At 46.1% G+C, this 9,001-nt stretch overlaps 1 long non-coding RNA gene across 1 annotated transcript in view; it reads left to right on the top strand.

Annotated features, from left to right (window-relative positions):
- Positions 1 to 8,478, top strand: part of LOC131394959 (uncharacterized) — a 50,626-nt gene extending 42,148 nt beyond the window's left edge. Inside the window, exon 3 of the long non-coding RNA XR_009216252.1 lies at positions 8,152 to 8,478. This is a non-coding gene — a long non-coding RNA (uncharacterized LOC131394959). The remainder of the gene's footprint in view (positions 1 to 8,151) is intronic.
- The last annotated feature ends 523 nt before the right edge of the window (positions 8,479 to 9,001 follow it).

The raw sequence follows: 9,001 nt of genomic DNA on the forward strand, positions 1-9,001 counted from the left end.
TATTTGTGGCCCTTGAGAGGACAATTCCCATAGAGTGGCTGGGCTGGGCTGCACCCTGCCAGGGGCTTAGGAATTTGCTGGGAGAAGCTCGGAAGATGAAGGTAGACCACCAGGAAGTTTGGTGTTAGAGGTAAGAGGAGATGGGACACTCTCTGGGCACAGGAGGCAGACACAAGGAGGTCTGAATTTTCAGTTTGGGGCAGACTTGAAGGTGTTTATAAGCTGAGCAAAAGAAGCCAGCGGGAGAGAGAGGGTAAATATTTTGAAGCAAGATGGGAGAGTTGATTTCTGTGCCCTGAAAGAAGCATGGGCATGGGATCAAGTGCACAAGAGGTGGTGGCTGTAACTGGAACAAGTGTGGAGGCTTTTCTGAGGAGTCTCAGTTGCCTTCTAGACAGGAGGGAAGGAGGGTAGGATGGGGAAGATGCCCAGCAAGGATGAAGATTCCTCTCACTTTCCTTTGCACGACAATGGGCTCATTTAGACATTGAATGCATGATCTGGGCCTTTCCATCAACTTTGTTTTAACATTCGGATATAATAAACTCTAAAAAACAGATCACATTTGTGTGATTGTACACTGGAAAGTCCAAGGACAAAGCCTGATCCTTTGGTTTTCTTGTTCAGATGGACGGCACCGCCCAGTACTCGGTCAGAGGAGTGACTATTATATGATGCAATCCAGAGGGTGCAGATCACTTAACAGACAGCACGGAGCCACCAGATCCTGCAGCCGGATGGGCAGCAGGGTGGAGGGAGAGAGCCCTGAGCTGGGCAGAGAGGACTTGGGTTCCAGGTCCTGGTCCACCACTTACAAGCTGGGGTTCATTCATTGGTACCTTCCAAGCCTGTGACTTCATCTGCAGAGGGGTTGTGGCAGCCTGTCTCCTCCCTCCTCTGCCCACAGTTATAAAATGTGCTGGCTCCTCATAGGGAATTAAGTGACTGTCTTCTTGCCCCCTCCACCACCCCTTTCTGGGGAGTTTTGACCCTGCTCAGTACCCCTTGGAATAGGACAGTGTTTTCCTTCATCATCAGCCCCGGTCCCTCACTTCTGGCCTTTTTTCCCCCTTTGTTTTGGGGAATGATGGCATAGGGCCCAGCTAGTAGGATTGGGAGCCAAACCTTTCTTCTCTATTTATTCAGATCGTAGCTATGGATGCAGCAAAAAGCAAACAGAAATTCGACTAGAAATATGAGCTCAATATTCCACAACATTTAAAGCTGGTGTCTACTTGCGTAGGAGGCATAAAACACAACCTTATGTTAAAATGAAGAATAGCCCCAACAGAAAAAAAAAGTGCATTTTTAAGAAAAAGTTCTTAGCGGGAATGTTCAGATGCTAAGTTGGCAGGATTGACGCTAGCTCTGTGTGTCTCCTCCTCAAAAGCTCCTCAATGTCCATCCATATCACATGCTGTCTCTTGGGGTTCGTGTTCTGGAGGGGACACGTTTTCTCTTAGGTCATCCTCTTTATTCGGCATGTGAGGTAGGACTTTGACCTAAGAAGGGCTCCGCGCATGTCTTATGGAATTGTTGGGAGAGGTTGATGTTGGTAAGAGTGAGGAATGGGATCATTCGGTCCCATCAAAGCTGCCCCCAATCAGATCAGTCCTGCCCATCAGCTGGGTCACATGGACTCCACTTCATCATCTCTAAAACGGGACAAATGATAGTTTCTCCCTCATGGGATGGCTATGGGGATTCAATGAGTTTACACTTGTGAAGTGTTTAGGAAAATGCCCGGATGGAATCAGTTACTCAGTTGACAAACACAGAGTGCCTGTAACTTGTCCATGTTGTGTCTTGTGGGAAGGAAGCCCCAGATGCGTCTCTGCCCTCCAGGAATCAGCATCTAGCTGGAGAAAGGAAATGGACACTGTGGAAATCAATAGAGAACAAGCGAGGCCTCCGGGAGCAGCCCTTCCCCACGGTGCGGATGTCCTGGAGGGTGAGCAGCTGCTGGGTGGGGCGCTGTCAGCCGGCCCTGCTTAATCTCCTGGCAGCCGAAGTAGGGAGAAAGGAGAATCTGGTATTCATTGTGTGGTTGTTTCTAATTTCCTTCTGCTTTCGAGATCCTCTTCGGAGGGAGAACAATGCCCTCAACAAGGCTCAGGCTTCCTTGACCAGGCACCCGCCCAGCTGTCGGGGAGGCGGCACCCAAGAGAATACAATGGCTGGGCACTCCAAGGGCAGAGGGCCTTTGATCCCTCGTCCTCTGAGAATTGCTGGGGAGAGTGGCGTTTGGTGGCTGGTTCCAATATCAGCCTATTGTTTGTTATTATATCCCCAGGGCTTTGAGCAAGTTCCCCCAGTCTCATTTATGAGCTTTATTTTTAAACTTTCCCTATTTGCCAAGGAAGGACAATCCTTGCATCACCAGGGTTCTTCTGAGACTGGGTGGGCCGAGGGGGCTGTAGAGCCTATAGGACTCCCTGTAGGACCTAGATTCTGGAGCTAAGAGGCCATTCCGTACCACTGTGCCCCCAGCAGGAGGGGGACAGTGTTGGGTCCTTGAGTACATCGGCCCCACCATGTCCAGCTCACAGGCCAGCGCCTGGGAGGGATCCTCAGCAAAAGTCCCCAGGGCTGACATCTCCCCAGTTTGTGCCTTGTAAGGCCAGCTAGGGGCAGAAGGCCCAGGACTGTGTCCAAGGAATGGGGTGGGGTTTCCTCATTCCTTTCTGTCTTCATACTTGGCCTCTTATTTGTGGATTTCAGTACATTTGTCAGCCTTTCTGGGTTTCTCTCTCATCAACAGAAAGCAGAGTGACTCCAAAAGCGAGTGACCCACTTGTGTAAAGGGGTAGAAGAAGGCCCACGTGCTATTTGACTATGATCTTCAAGTCTATAGGGTTTTATTGAGAAAGATGCTATGAGAATGGCAGGTGGAAATAAGATCAGTGAGGGGGTGACACAGCCCTGAAAGGGGCTATGGCAGGGGTCAGCCATCTCTAAGATGTGACGGGACCAAAGCAGGGTTTCCCATACTTAGGTCAGCCAAGTGCCATCATCACAAATTCTGCCACATCCACAAGCCATCCATATACTATTTGTTTAATAGTTCTCTTTAGATAAATTTATTTTTAAAACTTTACATTTAATTAAAAGGAAACCTTTATGTCACTACCGTAAGTGAAACCTGATATTTTTCTAATAAGCATTGAAACAAGTCCGTAATTGTTAATATAAAAATATTCATTTTGTACCACTAAAATCTTGAATGCCACCCAGGGATTTTTTTTTTGTGAGGAAGATTAGCCCTGAACTAACATCTGTTGCCAATCCTCCTCTTTTTGCTGAGGAAGACTGGCCCTGGGCTAACATCTGTGCCCATCTTCCTCTGCTTTATATGCGAGACGCCTGCCACAGCAGGGCTTGATAAGTGGTGCATAGGTGCGCACCCAGGATCTGAACCTGCGAATCCCAAAGTTCACCGTGCTCAAGTGGAGCACGGTGAACTTAACCATTACGCCACGGAGCCAGCCCCCTACCCAGGATTTTGTGTAAGTTCTTGGTGTAGGGCTTTTACACACAAGGGGGTCTCCATACGTGTCTGATGGTGATGTTGGAGGTGAGCTTGATGTTGGCAAGAAGTAAGGAGGAGGGTGATCTGTGCTGATTTGTGATCCCATCAAAGCTGCCCCAGGGAGAGCTCCCCTGGTGATTGACCAAGGCTTCCCTGGGCTCTGCATCAGCATCTCCAACATGGGTGAATGACAGCATCTCCTTCAGAGGCTGGATGAGGGTGGACTGGGCTCATATATTTATAAGGTGTTTAGAACAGTGTCTAGTGCATAGTAAGCATTCACTGAACGTTGACACCCACCATAACTTGGGAGATTCTGGCTGAGGGCTCTCGGCTGCCCTAGGGATCCCCTTGTGTGCCTGCTTGGAGACAGAGACATGGTCTCCAGGCTCCCTCCTGCTCTACACAGATCTCTTGCTCTGTAACTCCTCCGTTGGGACAGATGTGGCCAGGTGACCATTATTTCTCTCATAATTATAGGATTAAACTAAGTTGCAGTCATGGCGTTAGTCATCACGAAGCATCCCCGTTGGAATTGGTGGTCATCTTTGTCCACCAGAGGCTCTGGAATGGGCTCCGAGGGACAGATACTCATATGCACATGTTAGGGTCTTGTTGGATTTGAGTCTGCTGCTCCATCTGAGCAGCCCCGGTGGTTTCTGGAATGGGACTCATGGCTTGGAGCAAGAAAGGAGCTGTGGGAAGCAGTCCCAGGTTCTCTGGTGGACTGGAAATTCTGCCTCAGGCACTGGAATTTTGACTTCCTGTTTGGCCTGGCGCTTGTTCCCCCATGTATTTGGCGCTGACACATCCTCTTCCCCCCACCTCAGGATCCGTTTCCTCATCTGTAAAATGAGGGGGCTGCACTAGATCGTATCTAAGGCTCCTTGAAGCTTGAGAAAGCTATGATTTGCCTCCTTACTTTTCCCTCAGGCCTCTTGGTTGACAGTGAGAAGAAAGGCAGGAAGGAAAAGAGAGAAATAGGGAGAGCTGTGAGTCCTACAGTATATAGGACAGGTCCCCACAACACAGAATTAGCCAGTCCAAAATGTTAGCAGTACTGAGGTTGAGAAACCCAGCTTTAGGGGAGGAGAGACAGAAGGAAGAAAAGGTTTAAAAGGCAAATGCATAACAAATGCCCTACAGATGACAAATGGTTAAACAAACGATAACGAAAGGGAAAATTCAGGAAGAAAAGAAAACACACCGGAAAAAAATTTATAAAGGGGGAGAGAAAATGTTGCTAGGATGGGGAAGGAGGTGTTTGCAATGTGATCAGAGCTTCAGTTGTTAGAGTAAGCTGCTGACTTGAGAGTATAAACCAGTGTTGGGGGATTGCTACCCTTCCCTCTCCTTCGTGGTTCACTTTGGAAGATGCCAACCCCCTGTTAGGGGCTCCTCCTCTGGAGTGACAGCATTGCAGTCAGCAATGGTGCCTGTAGATGCCACAAGGTAGCCTTAGGATAACAGGCTGGATGGTCCAAAGACTTAGGCAGTCATTATCATGTGAGCCAGTCATGGTTAGTTTTTCTATGAGACCTCTGTTCCTTATTGAAATAACAACCAAGCAGTTATCTCCAACTCTAGAAGGAGATACCACAAAAGCAGGATTAAAAGAAATTAACATGGAGAGAATGTCTTCCTGACCTTAGGGGCTGGGCGCAAATTTCTCAAAACAGCACAAGCACTAACCATAGAAGAAAATCGATAAATTTGATTTTATCACAATTAAAAGCCTCTCTTCATCAAAAGGCACCAATAAAAACATGAGAAGGCAGCCCTCAGACTTGAAAGAAGATATCTGCAATACGTATACCTGACAAAGTATTTGTTTCCAGACTATATGAAGAACCGTTATAAATCAATATGAAAAAGACAAATGACCCAATAAAACCTGGGCCAAAGACTTAACAGACACTCACAAAAGAGCATATCCAGATGGCCAAATAAACTATGAAAAGATGCTCAACATCGTTACTCATGAGGGAAATGCAAATTAAAACCACAAGGAGATACCACTGCACACCCACTGGCATGGCTAAAATGAAAAGAGTGACGATAGCAAGTGCCGTTGAAGATATGGAGCAACTGAAACTATCATACATTGCTGTGGGGAGTGTAGAAATGGTATAACCACTTAGGAAAATTGTTTGGCAGATTCTATTAGAGCTGAAGATATACCTACTCTATAACCCAGGAGTTCCACTCCAGGTACATATACCCGAGAGACATGAGTGCTGATGCCCACAAAAAGTTACGTACGAGAATGTTCAAAGGAATTGTCTCCAAACTTGAAACACCCCAAATTCCATCAACAGAAGATTGGAGAAATAAATTGTGGTATATTCATACAATGGAGTACTACACAACAATGAAAGATTACACATTGTCTGATTCCATTAATATGAAGTTCAAGAAGAAGGAGAGTGAAAATATGATGAGTCAAATCACGGTTACATCTGGTGGGGGCCATGGACTGAGACGGTGCATGAGTGAACCTTTTGGGGTGCTAGAAATATTCTATATCTGGACTGGGGTGGTGGTTATGTAAGTGTATGTCTATGTAAATGATTATCAAGCTGTCCATTTAAGATGAGTGCATTTTATGTGCTTTATATATGTTATACTTCGATTAAAAAAAAAAAAGAAAAGAAATGCAGATTCTAATGTCCAAGGGAATTAATAGCACAGCAATAGTAATTTATTGAACACTCATTACATGCCAGGTGCTGTGCATAGACTATTTCACTTAATCCACCCAAACCACTCTGTCAGTGAGGTATTATTCTCATTTTACAGATGAGGAAACTGAGGCTGAGAGAGGTTAAATAGCTTATTTGAGTCTCACAGCTGGTAAGTGTAGGAGCCGGGACTTGAATGGCACAATCCACGCTCTTGCCACTTGACTTTGGATCTTAGCGTGATTCTTGGTGTAGCATCAAAGCGTTCTGTTTCGCCTGCTACTCCCCCCAAGCACAGAAGGCTTAGATACCATTTTTGAAAGAGAACTTCATCATGCATCCTGATATTCCAGGGATTTGAATCCCTCTACCTTCTTGAAAAAAAAAAAAAAACCAGATGGAATGGGAACTCATCCCCTTTACACGCCCTTTCCGTGAATTTGTTCCAACCGGGAGAAGAACCTGTGATTGCCTGCCCGCCGTGTTCATCCTAACTGTTCTGTGTTGTCAGTTCTCTGAGAATGAGACACTGAGTATCGGCTGTAGCAGTCAACGTCGTGAGCCAAGTTCGGACTCCAGCTCTTCTCCTCTTAAACTGTGAGGCTCTTGGGAAGTTATTTAATTTCTCAAAGGCTTTGTTTCCTTGTCTATAAAAAGGGATCGTGGTACTTACCTTATAGTTTCATCGTGAGGGTTAAATGAAGTCATACATAAGAAGTGCTCAGCCCAGCATCCGGGTCATAGCAAGTGCTCTATAAAGGGCAGTGCAGAAATGTCAAAGCTTTCACTTAATTGATGCCCCATTCTTTCCAAGCCTCTAAAAGAGGCTTAGCGTCTTTCTCCTCTAAACCATTCAACACACATTTGAAAAAACAGTTATGCTAGTGGTTTCTCCACAAAGTGAAGATACTGAAGGAATGGGACAGAATCTTGGTGCTTCAGTAAGGGAGTGGGGAGGGAGGTCATTTGCAACTAGATTGATCAGCAAGAAGGTATTTGTGTGGACCTTCAGGAATGGGTAGGATTTAGTCAGAGAGAGAGGAAAGGACCAGGAAGGTCATTCTAAGTTGGGGGATGGGGAGGAGGTGGTACCTAGAGAGCAAAGGTGGAGTTTGGGAATTGTGGGTAGGCCATTTTGGTTGACACCTTAGATTTATGTAGGGACTAGTAGAGATAAAGTTGGAAAGGAAGACTGGCTCCAGATGAGGTCCTACTAAGAAAGCTGGACTTTTTCTGTAGGAAAAGGAGTTGCTGAGCATTCTTGAGCAGGGGAGGTATAAGATGAAGCCAGGAGTGAGCAGACCCACATGGCAGGTGAAAGCCACTAGGCCAGGAGGTCAAGGAGGAGACAAACATGCAGGTTCAGGTAGAGATGAGTGGGGTGTGACTCAGTGTGGAGGTGGTGGGGTGGAAAGGAAGGTGTAGGTAGATGGAGAAAGGAGGTGAAGGACTCCTGAAGTCTGGGAGCCAATTTTTTGAGTTTATGAAGCAGAGAGAGAGGCACAGAGACAGTCAGTTTGGAGATGATGATGAACGGGATTTCTTAATGGCTAAGACTAGAGGAGGTGCATCTCACCCTTCCTGGTTCTCACCTTCTTTTGTCTGCTATTTGGACGTTCTCAAGAACACATCATCCTCTTCCTGTTTCAGACGTGTACAAGGCACCCAAAAGACAGACATTGGCTTTCTACAAGCTTCCTTTCCACCTTTGCCACGTAGGAACCGCACAGAGGGAGGCATGTCAAGACCAAAACAGACCTGACAGCAGAATAGTTTCCAAATCTACCCCTCCCAAAGGCAGGAGTTTGTTTGGAGGTCCTACAAAGGGGTAGGGGAGACCTATCTTCAGCCTGCGCAAAGTTAACGAACAGCCTCCCGCTTTTAGGGAGAGATGCAAACAGTGTTTTGAAGAAAAATCCCTTTGTTATTGTTGTTTTACAGGGCTCCAGCAGTGGCCAGGAAGAAAACCTCCCCCTCTGAAGGTTGTTTTTGTGACTGTTCTTTGGAGCATTGTTCTAAAAATGGGAAATTACATGTTCCTGTGCCAAAGGAAACAAGCACCTGCAGTTAGAGGAAGACCTTCCACGAGGTGGCTTTTAGAGCCCCAGCCACTTCAGGACGCAGGGCTGCCAGAGAAATTCCATTTGGTGCGTTTCTTCACTTCTAAGGGCATCGGGTGTGGGCTTATGTTTGTAACCAGAGTGGGCTTTGGCAACTTTAGGGGTCTGGTGATTGTCCTCTACTCCTTCGCTCAATAAACATCTATCAAGCATCTATGTTGGGTCAGCCTTGGTGGTTTTCGTGACTCCGTTCCCTGGTGTTGTTAAAAACCACTGGGAGAGTTGGCTACTGGCAGGTGGCTTTCTGGTTACTTTTTTTCAATGTTCAGAGTCTGTGTGGGACTTCTGCCTCCGAATGATGAGGAGCTAGAGAGAACCTCAGCACATTCCCTCCTTCCTCTCCTTTGTTTCTCCCTCTTTCTTCCCTCCCTCATCCCTCCTTTCTCTTTCTTCTTTATTAGTCTGCAGAAATAAAAATGTTATTTTTAACATGTCAGTCAAGACATTTCTTTAGGCATATGGTTTTCCAAAGTTTCCAGTTACTGGGGTACATACAGTCTGAAATTCTTGTTCTACAGTGTTAGACACCAAGAGATAATTTTTTGGTTAGCTGGTTAATATTTAACATTTGTCAACCTTGATATAATTGTGAAATAATCAGGTTTTGAAATTTATCAAGCGTGAAATGAATACAATTCAGATGAATTTGTGGGTTAAAGAGAATCCAGTTT

The sequence above is a fragment of the Diceros bicornis genome, chromosome 31, assembly GCF_020826845.1.
Source record: "Diceros bicornis minor isolate mBicDic1 chromosome 31, mDicBic1.mat.cur, whole genome shotgun sequence".
NCBI classification, from domain to species: Eukaryota; Metazoa; Chordata; class Mammalia; order Perissodactyla; family Rhinocerotidae; genus Diceros; species Diceros bicornis.